Source organism: Bidens hawaiensis, unplaced genomic scaffold (genome assembly GCF_021521415.1).
Source record: "Bidens hawaiensis isolate Kalapana, Puna unplaced genomic scaffold, B.hawaiensis_p1.1 tig00025603_1, whole genome shotgun sequence".
Classification (NCBI taxonomy): Eukaryota; Viridiplantae; Streptophyta; class Magnoliopsida; order Asterales; family Asteraceae; genus Bidens; species Bidens hawaiensis.
In genome coordinates, this window is record NW_027494099.1 from 263809 (window position 1) to 275163 (window position 11355).

An 11355-nucleotide genomic window follows, 5' to 3' on the forward strand; every position below is an offset into this window, starting at 1 on the left:
CCCAGCTCGTTATACACACACACACACACACACATATATATATATATATATATGGATGCAAACCTAAACGAATTAACAACTATTCCCAGCCGATTTTCCAAGGGTTTGAAGGTTTTTGAAGCTAGGAATCAAGGAGGATCATCAAGCTTTAATACGGGTGTTCAAGGGTCGATTAAGAAGGGTTCTCACGTTCTTTTTCATTGTTCTTGTTGATTATCTTTCATGATGTTTCTCTTTGTTCTTTGGTTTAGTTATTTATCTTTGATTACGAGTATGCTAGGCTAGACTTCATGTCTACTTAGGTTTGATGAACATGTTTAACGCGTGATTTTTGCTTTGGACTAATGTTTTGATTATGGTTTCGTTTTATTAATAGTAAAATACTTGATTTTGGTTTCATGATGCATATGAGTATTTGTTATCTTGATTGATTATTAACTATTTCTTCACATAGATCTTATATCTCTTGATTGTGTTCTTTAGATTTAGGGTTTATGTTTAATCATTACTTGGTGTTTTGATTATTGTGATTGAATGGGCCCATTAGATCATAGAAGCTTGTTGATAGTTGCTTAGGGTTTTTTGAATGTTCTGCTGAATTCCAATAGCTGTAAGGTGAGGGGTTGTTCATGGGTCTTGGTCAATCGCATGCTAGGATAGATTAGTGACAATATTCTTGCTTATTGTGTTGATCCTTTTTCATGATGTCGTGTTTAGCTTATCAAGTTATCTAGGGCTTAGTGTTTCGTAAGATTGCTTTCTTTAGATACTATTAATTAACCTAATTGACAATGGTAAGGAAATCAATATAACTGATTGCTTAATAATCTAATAATTATTCTTTAGGGATTTACTTGATGCGATTGAGGGTCCTTTAGGGTTCGTTAGATGAATATGTTTAGAAATCAGTTTTCATATCATGTTATTTGTCCATTGCTTGATGATTGTTGATGCATGGGATTCTTACCTACGTAGATTCCTTCTCTGACTGGTTTCGATCTTGTGTTTTATTGCTTATTTCTAGTTTACTCGTTCATTTAATTTCTTAGTTTAATATTAGTTTAAAAACCCCCTTAAAACATTAATAATAAATAGTCATGTCGTAAGTCGATTCTAATTATCTAATTAACGTAATTTATAGAGTCCTGTGGGTTCGATATACCGGTCTTACTTAGCTTTAGTACAATTGATCAGTTCACTTTTCGGTGTTTTGTGTAGTTGAGTCTTAGGTCTAGTTTTTATTACTTGTTTAATTTAGTTAATATTTAATTGATTGTTTCTAGCACATCAGCGACCCATTTTTTCTCTTTCTTCTCTTCCACTACCACCTCATTCGTCGACGAGTCCTCATAGACCGTTTCTGCGAGCCCTACAGCAGAATCAAAAGTACCTGGTCTACCAACCTTGATCAGGACGCGAATATTTTGCGACAGTCCTCTAAGGTAACACTTGATCCGCTTGGCATCAGTGTTCACCATGTCTGGCACTAACCTTGACAAGCAGTTGAATTCAGTAACGTATTCGCGGTGCGTCATCTTACCCGCCTTTTGACTCAAGAACTTCATCTCAACCTTTTCAACCTCAGCATCAGCACAGAATCGCTTCATCACTAACTCCTTCAGATCATTCCATCTCAAAGCCTTGATCTCTTCTCGACTCTTCCTCTACTCAACCGACTCCCACCAGTACATTGCCTCCTCACTGAATGATTGTGTAGCGTAACCCACAGCTTGATCGGGACGGCATTCGCTAATTCGAATAATTTTATACATGGAGGTTATCCACTGAAGAGTAGCGATTGCGTCTCCCAAGCCAGTCAGCTTCGGCGGGTCACAACCCTTGAAAGACTTATAGTTGCACCCACCTCGACCCCTTTTCTTGTCATCAACCTTCACTGACTTAACCACGCTTGATTCTTCCCCCTCCCCTTCATCATTTTTCTTACCATCTCCTTCCGCCCTTTCAGTGGTTCTTTCACGGCCTCCAGCAGACCCTTCAGGATTCATGTTTTTCACAGCAGCTGCTACCGCTTGAGCAATGGCAGTTTGAATCGTGGGGTCCAGTTGAACTCCCTCTTTGTTACTCGGATTTCGACCAGCTGCACTTCCTTCGCCTTCATTATTAGTGGCTGCCTCTACCGACGGTTCTCGGACGACGCGTAGCCTACCACGATGTCCCGTACGTCCTCCTCTTCAAGAAGCTTTCTTAGCTCCAGCCATTCGTATTCTATAAGGAAACACAAATGTCATCACTTAAGGAACCATTTAGTATAAGGATAGTAAGGCTAACATGTAATAACACTGGCCATCTGTGATTAGCTGCACGTTACTTTCTGTGTCCTATACACTTCCTCTTATGAGTCTATTTGTGCTAGTTCTGTTTCTAACAGTTAGACCATCAAACAGTTCACATCATCATATGCTCCTATCCATAGTAATTATGCTAGCATTCATACATTGTTTATTTAGCAATCATGCAAACATTCATTCATTATTCTACTTTACATGTGAACTTAATCACATACTTTACCTTTGCTTAGCTTGCTTGAGTGACACATGGCATTCTCGTACTGGCATCTTCTTTCTTTTCCTACTTTAATCTCATCCTCTGTTCGAGTCTAAGCATGTAGGTTGCTTAAATCTCTCGAACTTTGCTCTAATACCAACTTGCAATGGGGAGACAATTCCTGTTGGTATTCCACATGATAAGCATGATGATAATGGAGAGACAATTCCTGTCACATGCACTAATTCAGTTGAAGTTTCTCCTGATCTCTTCAAGAGAGCATATTTCTATGTGCTGCAGAATACGCTTGAAATAGCGCCGTATATTGAGTAAGTATTATTAACATATATACTCTAAATTATATATATATATATATATATTAATTCACAATATATTATACTCCTACTTGCAGACAACACAAGACCTCTTTGAAAAACCAAATGCCTGGTAAACGACAAGCATTGCTGGAGAAGGAGCATACTTTAAAGTTTGGTGACTGGTTACGCGACAAGGTAGATCAATTTATTAAGTCTTCTATAATTTTTTAAAAATCTTTTATAGTTTCTACGATGTAGGTGAATCTAATCCTTGTAATGAAATTCATGTTGAAAGAGAGCTAGCGGGCTCCCCAGGTTCTATATCGAAAACCGTAAAGTGGATTGCACACGGAGCACACCGCAACGTATACAAATACGACTCATACGACATCAACGGTTTTGAATTTAGTACTAAATCTCATGATGGTAGAGTTTACCAGAACAGCGGGGTTGGTGTAGAGGCGGATGACATGCACATGAAAAAAGACGTGGTGACCTATGGACAAAACTTTTATTTTGGGGTTTTGCAAGAGATATGGGTCCTAGATTATCATACTAAAAGAATTCCGGTTTTCATGTGCCGATGGATTGACCGTGAACATGTCAAACATCATATTCTTGGTTACACGTCGGTCGACCTAAACAAATTTGGCCACAAGGATGATCCGTTCATGTTGGCCTCGCAAGCACGCCAGTGTTTTATGTTCAAGATCAGCTAGATAGAAAAAAGCATGTTGTCCTCATGACTCCATCCAAGAAATATAGGCATTCGTATGAAGAGGTCGATGAGGAATTTAGTACGGTAACTTTCCCTCATGAGGGTAATACATTGCCACTTGTACAACCAAATCAATTGCTTTGTAATGAGTCCCCGTATAATTTCTGGAGGCTCAAGAAAAAGCCTACAACTATTGGTAATGGAGATTGAACCCTGCAAAGAACTGCTGGTTACAATAACGGATGGTTCCAGCACACATTTTATGGCGATTAACACCTATTTCGGGGTTGTCGACCCAGCAGTTGTGTTCGTTTGCCTAGTTAGATTTCAATAATGTTTAAATTTAGTTGTGATACATGATATCACCATTCTTTACTTTGTACTTATTAATTCAAACTAAAGAAATATTGGTTGTTTTTAATACTATTACTACTTATACAGGCTAGTGTGTTGAATTCATTTCATCTTTTGGCTATTTTGTCAATTGGTGTCAAGTTCAAACATACATCATGTTACATCGATAAAAGTCACAATTGACTTGTAGTGTATCATAGTAAGATCAATAAAGTCATTACACTCATAGCTGACGCGTGCTATATCAAAGTTACATTAATAAAAGTCATTCACAGTTTTTTACCAAGAAATTATTAAGAACGAAACCATAATACAAAGAAAGCCCAAAAATGCATCATGTTGTCTAGTGTGTTCATGGTTCGGTTCGAAACTGTGAAACCACCCAAACCAGCCTTCGGTAACAGTCATCATTTCTCGTCTGATGGTTTTGTATCTTGCACAACCTCTATTTGGTTATGTTTGAACATACTTTTCAACAGCTGGTTTCTTGCAAAACATTTTCAACTCATTTTATAAAAAAATACCATTATGCCCTTCTTTTCACTAACCTGCATACCAAAATTGTACCCAACATACTCAGATCTTTGACCAAAGCATCCGTGGGTCTTAGACTTTGAAGAAGGCTTTGAACAAATAAAATTCAGTTATGAAAAAACCCTTCCAAACTCAATGCCATCACCAGTAACCTAATTTAAGATCTGGCGATGGTATCGAGTTTTGGAAGGGATTTTATCAAAATTTAAGATATTTGGGAAGTTTAAGATCTGTGGAAACCTTAGCTGTTTTCTGCTTGGCCAAGTTTGGAATTCACATAACATATATATAAGCATAATAAATTTCAGTCAGAAGTAACTACATACTACCTGTCAAAATTGTATCCACACGCTTTGGAAACGCTCGCAAGCTAATTAATTTTGGAAATTAATTACATTTATGCCTACTACCTGTCAAAAATCTTGGAAATATATGTATGTAATGATAGCCTACATTTAAGTTAATTAAAATAAAAAAAACTATATCTAGTACGCTTTAAAAACGCTTACTAGAAATATTGGTTGTTTTAATACAATTACTATATCTATTACTCTTTAAATACGCTTACTAGAAATATTGGTTGTTTTTGTTTTAATACTATTACCCTATCTATTACACACATTCAAACATCAAGTGTAATGCAAAATAACCAAAAATATACTGCTTAAATCACATTACATTATAAAAAAACTAACACCTAGCATCAGATTCCAGTTCTGAATCTACATCAATATTAATAATAATAATTAGTTCTATTAAATGACAGGCTCGTTTAGGCTCGTGAGCCGGCTCGAGCTCGATAACTGATATAAAATACATGCATGCAGCATCATCAACACAGTTAATCATAGGATAACCAAAATATATTAATAATTAATTAATTTACATGCATTACAATATATATTAATATAAAAAAACTAATTACTAATTATAAAAACTAAATTCTACCATCAGATTCCATATCTGAATCTATCATCTCTTCTGAAGTCCAAGTGGGCATGGTCCTCTCCCACATGTCGTCCGAGTTGTAGGTGGAGTCCTTTAGCCTTTGTAAGTGAAGGTGCACCTCAGTACGGAATGTCCCATAAGCGGACATAGCCTTGAAGTCCTCGATTCCGTTCAACCCGATCCAGGCGATCTCGATGCCCCGGGCTTCCATCACAATGCTGAAATAATCAGCAGTGGTGTACCCAAGAAACCTAATCATTCGGTTAAGTTGTTGGTACCAGAAGGTTAGAGGGTTGACATAGTTAACATACGTCACCCTTTGATTCTTCCGGAGTGGAAAACAACGGTGAAGAAGGTGGGGTCGTAGTAGATGGGTGGAGCTTCACCCTGTTCTCGTACAATCCAATTTACCGACGCCATATAATATTTTCGGGAACCGTGAAGAAGATAGTGAAGAAGGCAATGGGTTGATTGTGATTTGCTGGAATATTGGAGGCGATGCGGGGGAAATCGGAAACCATGAGTGGTATTTAAACACCATCATCGGAAACCGGTACATCTCCCTGACAATTTGAATTTGGTGGCAGAAGAAGCTGGAATGACAATGATGAACTAGCCACTCGTCAAATTAAAGTGTGGCCATTAATTACGTTTGGATACACTTAAAAATATTTAAGTGTAACCATTTATCACTTATAGCCACACAAAATAAGTGTACCAGTGACAATAACAAACTTAGGAAAAATAAAACTAAACTACTCTTTGGTCACACAACCTCGTATAAGTGGCCATTAATTACATTTGGACACACTTAAATATATTTAAGTGTGACCATTTATCACTTATAGCCACACATAATAAGTGTATCCGTGACAATAAAAAACTTACGAAAAATAAAACTAAACTACTCTTTGGTCACACAACCTCGTATAAGTGGCCATATATTTTAAACGTTTTAGCCACATTACTAATAAATACAATGGTTGTTCGTCATATTTCGCCAAATTATTAAAAATGTGGCTAACAAATGATACATTAGGTTATACAACGTAATAACTGGCTATATCTTTTACCTTTTAGACACATCTCTTATCAATACAGTAGCCATTCGTCATATTTGGCCACACTATAAAAACATGTGGCTAGTTAAATGTCACAGTTTTCCCTTAGAGTGTGGCTAATACACGTGTTTTTGTTCACATGTATACAAAGATCAAACAAACAATGACTGTAGGTCATATTTTGCCACACATTTTTATAATGTGGCTAGCTTATGTCACTTTTTTTTTCAAAGTGTGGCGAAAAGTACCTGAGTAGGTATAGAATGGTCACATGAAGAAAAACATGTGTTGCCAAAACTAGTCTGGAAGGTTTTCAAACGTGGTCAAAGACCTTTTAGCCACACATTTAAGCCGAAGTGTGGCAAATCGCCTAGACCACATGTGTGGCTAAAACGTGATTTTCACGTAGAGTTAACAATTATATATGAATTATTTAAGCATCTGATTAAAAATTAATCACCAACACGTACTGATGGACTCGTGTGTGTGACTCGTTACTGAATCGTGCAAATGTTATGCATGAAGTGTAAGATAATGGAGTTTTGGTTAACGGGATAATTGTGAAAACGTGGGGTGTCACATATACGTGCCATCCTGTGATGGGGTGTGACAATTTATTATTCACAAAAGTAATTTTGTTAATTTTAGTAAATATTAAGTGTTTAATAATATGGGTTATGAATTTTTTAATTCAAAGTTAACTATGATTGTTATTCATAAGTAGTAACACTAATTAAAACAAAAGTTACGTGTAACATCCTACTTTCGGTTATAATAATAAAATAAATTTCGTTTATTTTATAGTGTGTCGTTTATCGGTTTAGATAAATAAACTAATAGAAGGCGGGCTTGGACTTTAGAAGATGGAATAAAGGATGGAATGGGTCTTATGTCCATGGGCTTAAGAGAGTATAAATACCCCTTAAACCCTAACCCTTTCCATTTTTATCCATCTCTACACCATAGCCTACATCTTGCAAAACACACACAAACACCATCTTATATCCCGAGCCGAGATCCGAAGGTGAAAACCCGAGCTTGTTGGTGCTAGAATGTTGTGACGAACCAAGTCAACATCAATACTAGAACGTGTCCGTAGATTGACTCGTTGAAGGTACGTTTATGATGGGATCTTGTTCATTTAGGTTCGGGTTCATTTAATAATCCTAGATCTGAGTTTATGGGGTAAAAACGAATCCAGCGAAACAAAACTTACTAAAATTGATTAACATTTGATTGGTTAATACGTGTATAAAGAAACCCTATGTATGTATGCATTAAATCGTACCCTTTAAAACCCGATGTTTGAATGAATGGAAGATTAGGGTTTGTTAGCGCTGATATTGCGAGTCTATTGATAACAAAATCGTGTTATTTCATCAAGGTTTGAGGGTGAATCGCAAATATGATGTTTGTTGACTGTAAACTGTTCTTAGCGATTTTGAATTTGACCTCTGAGTCAAAGTCTGGATAAGATTGATGCAATTCGTTATGATAAGGTAATGAATTAGTTAACCAATTCGTCATGGCAAGATAACGAATCAGTTCCCAAGTTCGTTATGATCAGATAACGAATCAAGTGATTCAGTACTCACCCAACTTGTTAAGATAACGAATCAGGTCACGTCAAGATAACGAATTAGCTAACGAACTAAGATAGCGAACCAGAATAACAAATTAGCTAGCGGATCTGATCAGGAAAGATAACGAACTAATCTAACGAATCAGATCATGTAAGATGACGAATCAGGTGATTAGTTGTAAGGCCCCAAACCCGGTAGCCCTACTTTACCGTCGGATTTACTCATCAACACAGTTCTTCCAAATCAGAGATTATTTAAAACTTTCGCGGAATATAAAACTGCGATCATTCTTTAGAAAGTATCTTTAAATCATAACATAAAACATCATATTTAAAACATCACTTCTTCCATCTCCAGATGTCAGTCGTTCAATCTATGCCATGTTCCCTCCTCATGCTAGCTCATTAAACATATTTACCTGCGTGCATACTAAAAGTCAGCTACGCTGAGTGAGTTCTAGTTAATCATACATCATGCAATACATACACATATTGTGACACTCGTCAATTTCAGGTTAATTCCGTTAATCCAAACTCCGTCAATTCAAACTTAAGATCACTTGATCTATAACGCACATCTCATTGCATTTAAACTAGGGTTTTAAATGACGCTTGACAATCACTACATATGTAGTCTTTCGGGATTGCACCGAAACGCAAACGAGTTGACGCAAATCATTGGTGAATAAACGAAAAACATCCAAACAATAATTATGTGATAATTATGTGTTAGGCTTATGTGTTATTTGATAATATTATATAAAAAGTTAACTCAAGATGCAAACAAGTTACTTTAGGCAAGAAAAGTATTAATTAAAAGTTGAGGGGCCTTGATGTAACATGTTATTATTTAATAATAACCAAAACCCTAACTCTCTCTTCCTCTCTCTAATCCCGATCGGCCCCCCTCCCTTCTCCCTCTCTTGGCTGCCGAAAACAAACACACACATACACACAAGATTTTTCAAGTTTGGTTGAATAGAGTAATCTTTCAAGTAGAATTCTGTCTTGATGAAACTAGCTACTGAACTTTGTGAAAATACATAAAACGTGCTAAGTACTGGATAATTGTTATGTTTTGACCAAATTGCCCTTGCGGGGAATAATTGCTAGTAATGTACAATATTAATACATGATATGTAAGTAGTTGTTCACACATGTAACGTATCACGAATGTGTTCGTTGAGACACACACAATTCACAAACGAAACACGAAACGAATTTTATGCATAGGTATTATGTGCCGAGTCTAGAGACTCGATAATAGTTCCAACACTTAGAAAATCTCATTTGTTGTTTTAGAACGTTAGTGAGGATTTTTCTGTGACGCGCATCCTTTGGTTTACTCGTTTTTGGAATTCTTCGCAAACAGTGAGTTTCACGTTTCCCCTTTTTAACTCTTTTAAACGCTTTTCACTTGGGGGAGAATACATACTCCGAAACGCTTTTAGATTTTGTTATTAGATTATATATCACTTGTAAAGGCTAAGTGGCAAACGAAACAACTGAAGTCCTTCACACATCGAACCGTTTAGTATTGGATAATAGCGAGTCACTGTTGAGTAGTACTACTGGGTTTGACAAACCCCACCCAACGTTAAGCTCGACTGGAGGTCGAGTGGGTGTAATTTTGGCTAACACATTACCATGGTCGGGATAGACCTGGTGGCAAGGCACATGATAAACAGTCAGCTTCGGTGTCAAACACTTAGTAATACTTGATTTATAGGCTAGCTACCTATAGATATATAATTGATTTAACACTATCTGGTAACGCAAACCGCTAAACGCAAAACGCTAAACGCAAACGTAAACGCAAACGCTTTATTGTATATACACTTGTGAACTCACCAACCCCGTGTTGACACTTTTAGTATGTCATTCTCAGGTAGCCGAGGCGGGCGCGCGGTATAGGATCATGCATTACTTTGAACGTTACCGTTTATGCAAACTTGTTTTAAACTATTATTATTGGGTTTTTAAGTCGTCCTGCGTGACGCAACTTTTGGTTAAAGGTTTTACGCTTCCGCATTTGTTTATACTTAAATGTTTTCGTGGATTGAAAACTTCATTCATGGTTTGATTAAAACTAATGATTCCGATCCTGTTAGTTCACACCCTTTGACGGTAAAACTCCGTTAGTGGATTTGAGGGTGTGACAGATTGGTATCAGAGCCATTGGTTATAGCGAACTAGAAATTGCATGCATACTAGACTATAACCGCAACGACCCATTAGTTATAATTATACGCACTGCATATATATTTCGCTTAGTCTCTCGTTATCTTATCTCTTTACCTCATTCACTCATACGCGCGTATACACGACTTACCTGTAGGGATGTCGACGCTACCATCATCATCATCTGACCAGATGACTCATGCTCATGGAAAGGAACCGTAGTTACCTACCTCATCGCCACCCCGAGTAGTCCCGGAACTAGAAGCCCCTGCACCGAAGAGGTATCGCCTGTCTGGAGGCATGTACGGCAACGACGTTAGCTGGGATTGGTACCCGAGTCTGATCAGACGTATGGTCTATCGCGAACAAGTTCCCCCGCTACCCCACCCGAGTCGTCCTGCTTACCCCAACACTCTACCACCCATAACCGAACCAACGGAGCGAGTTCTCGCAGCTGTTGTCTCTTGTTTAGAGCGTGACGTGGGTTTTATGCGTTCGGCGAGAGCGGACATTCCCGGATTGATAAGAGATAGAACCAAGGCTAGGGAGGAAATTTCCCGCCTGAAAACGACTATGAAGGGAATGCAAGATGCTAGTGATCAACAGATGAAGATAAATGCAAGCAGAGATAATCGATTTGCAAGAGCAACTCCATGTGGCGAGGACCCGGACAGAGATAGCTCTAGAGCGTTGCGATCTCCTACAGATCCAAATTGCTCAAGATGCAGCAGAACCCGGGGAAGAACCTGAGGAAGAACCTGAGGAGGAACCCGAGGAAGATCCCGAGGAGGAACCCGAAGAGGAACCGGAGGAAGAACCGGCTGAGCTAGAGGCACACTCAGAGGTGTCCTCAGACGATGACATCTAAGGATGATAACACCTAGATGGAGGGGTTGTCTTCATCCAAACCATTATTTTCTATGATTTTAAGGATTGGTTTTAAATACTTTGTAGCGAATACATTGGTTTTAATCATGAATTATTATTGAGATTATTATATGGTTGTGATGTGATGTTTGCTTCTTTTATTTTCTTTCTTACCTATCTTTTTATTACACGTATGGTGTGTTGCATATGAAACCGAGAATTCATGTCTAACCTCTTATGCTGTGATTCTAGGAAATGGCTGGAAGAAACGCTGGACACGGTCATGGT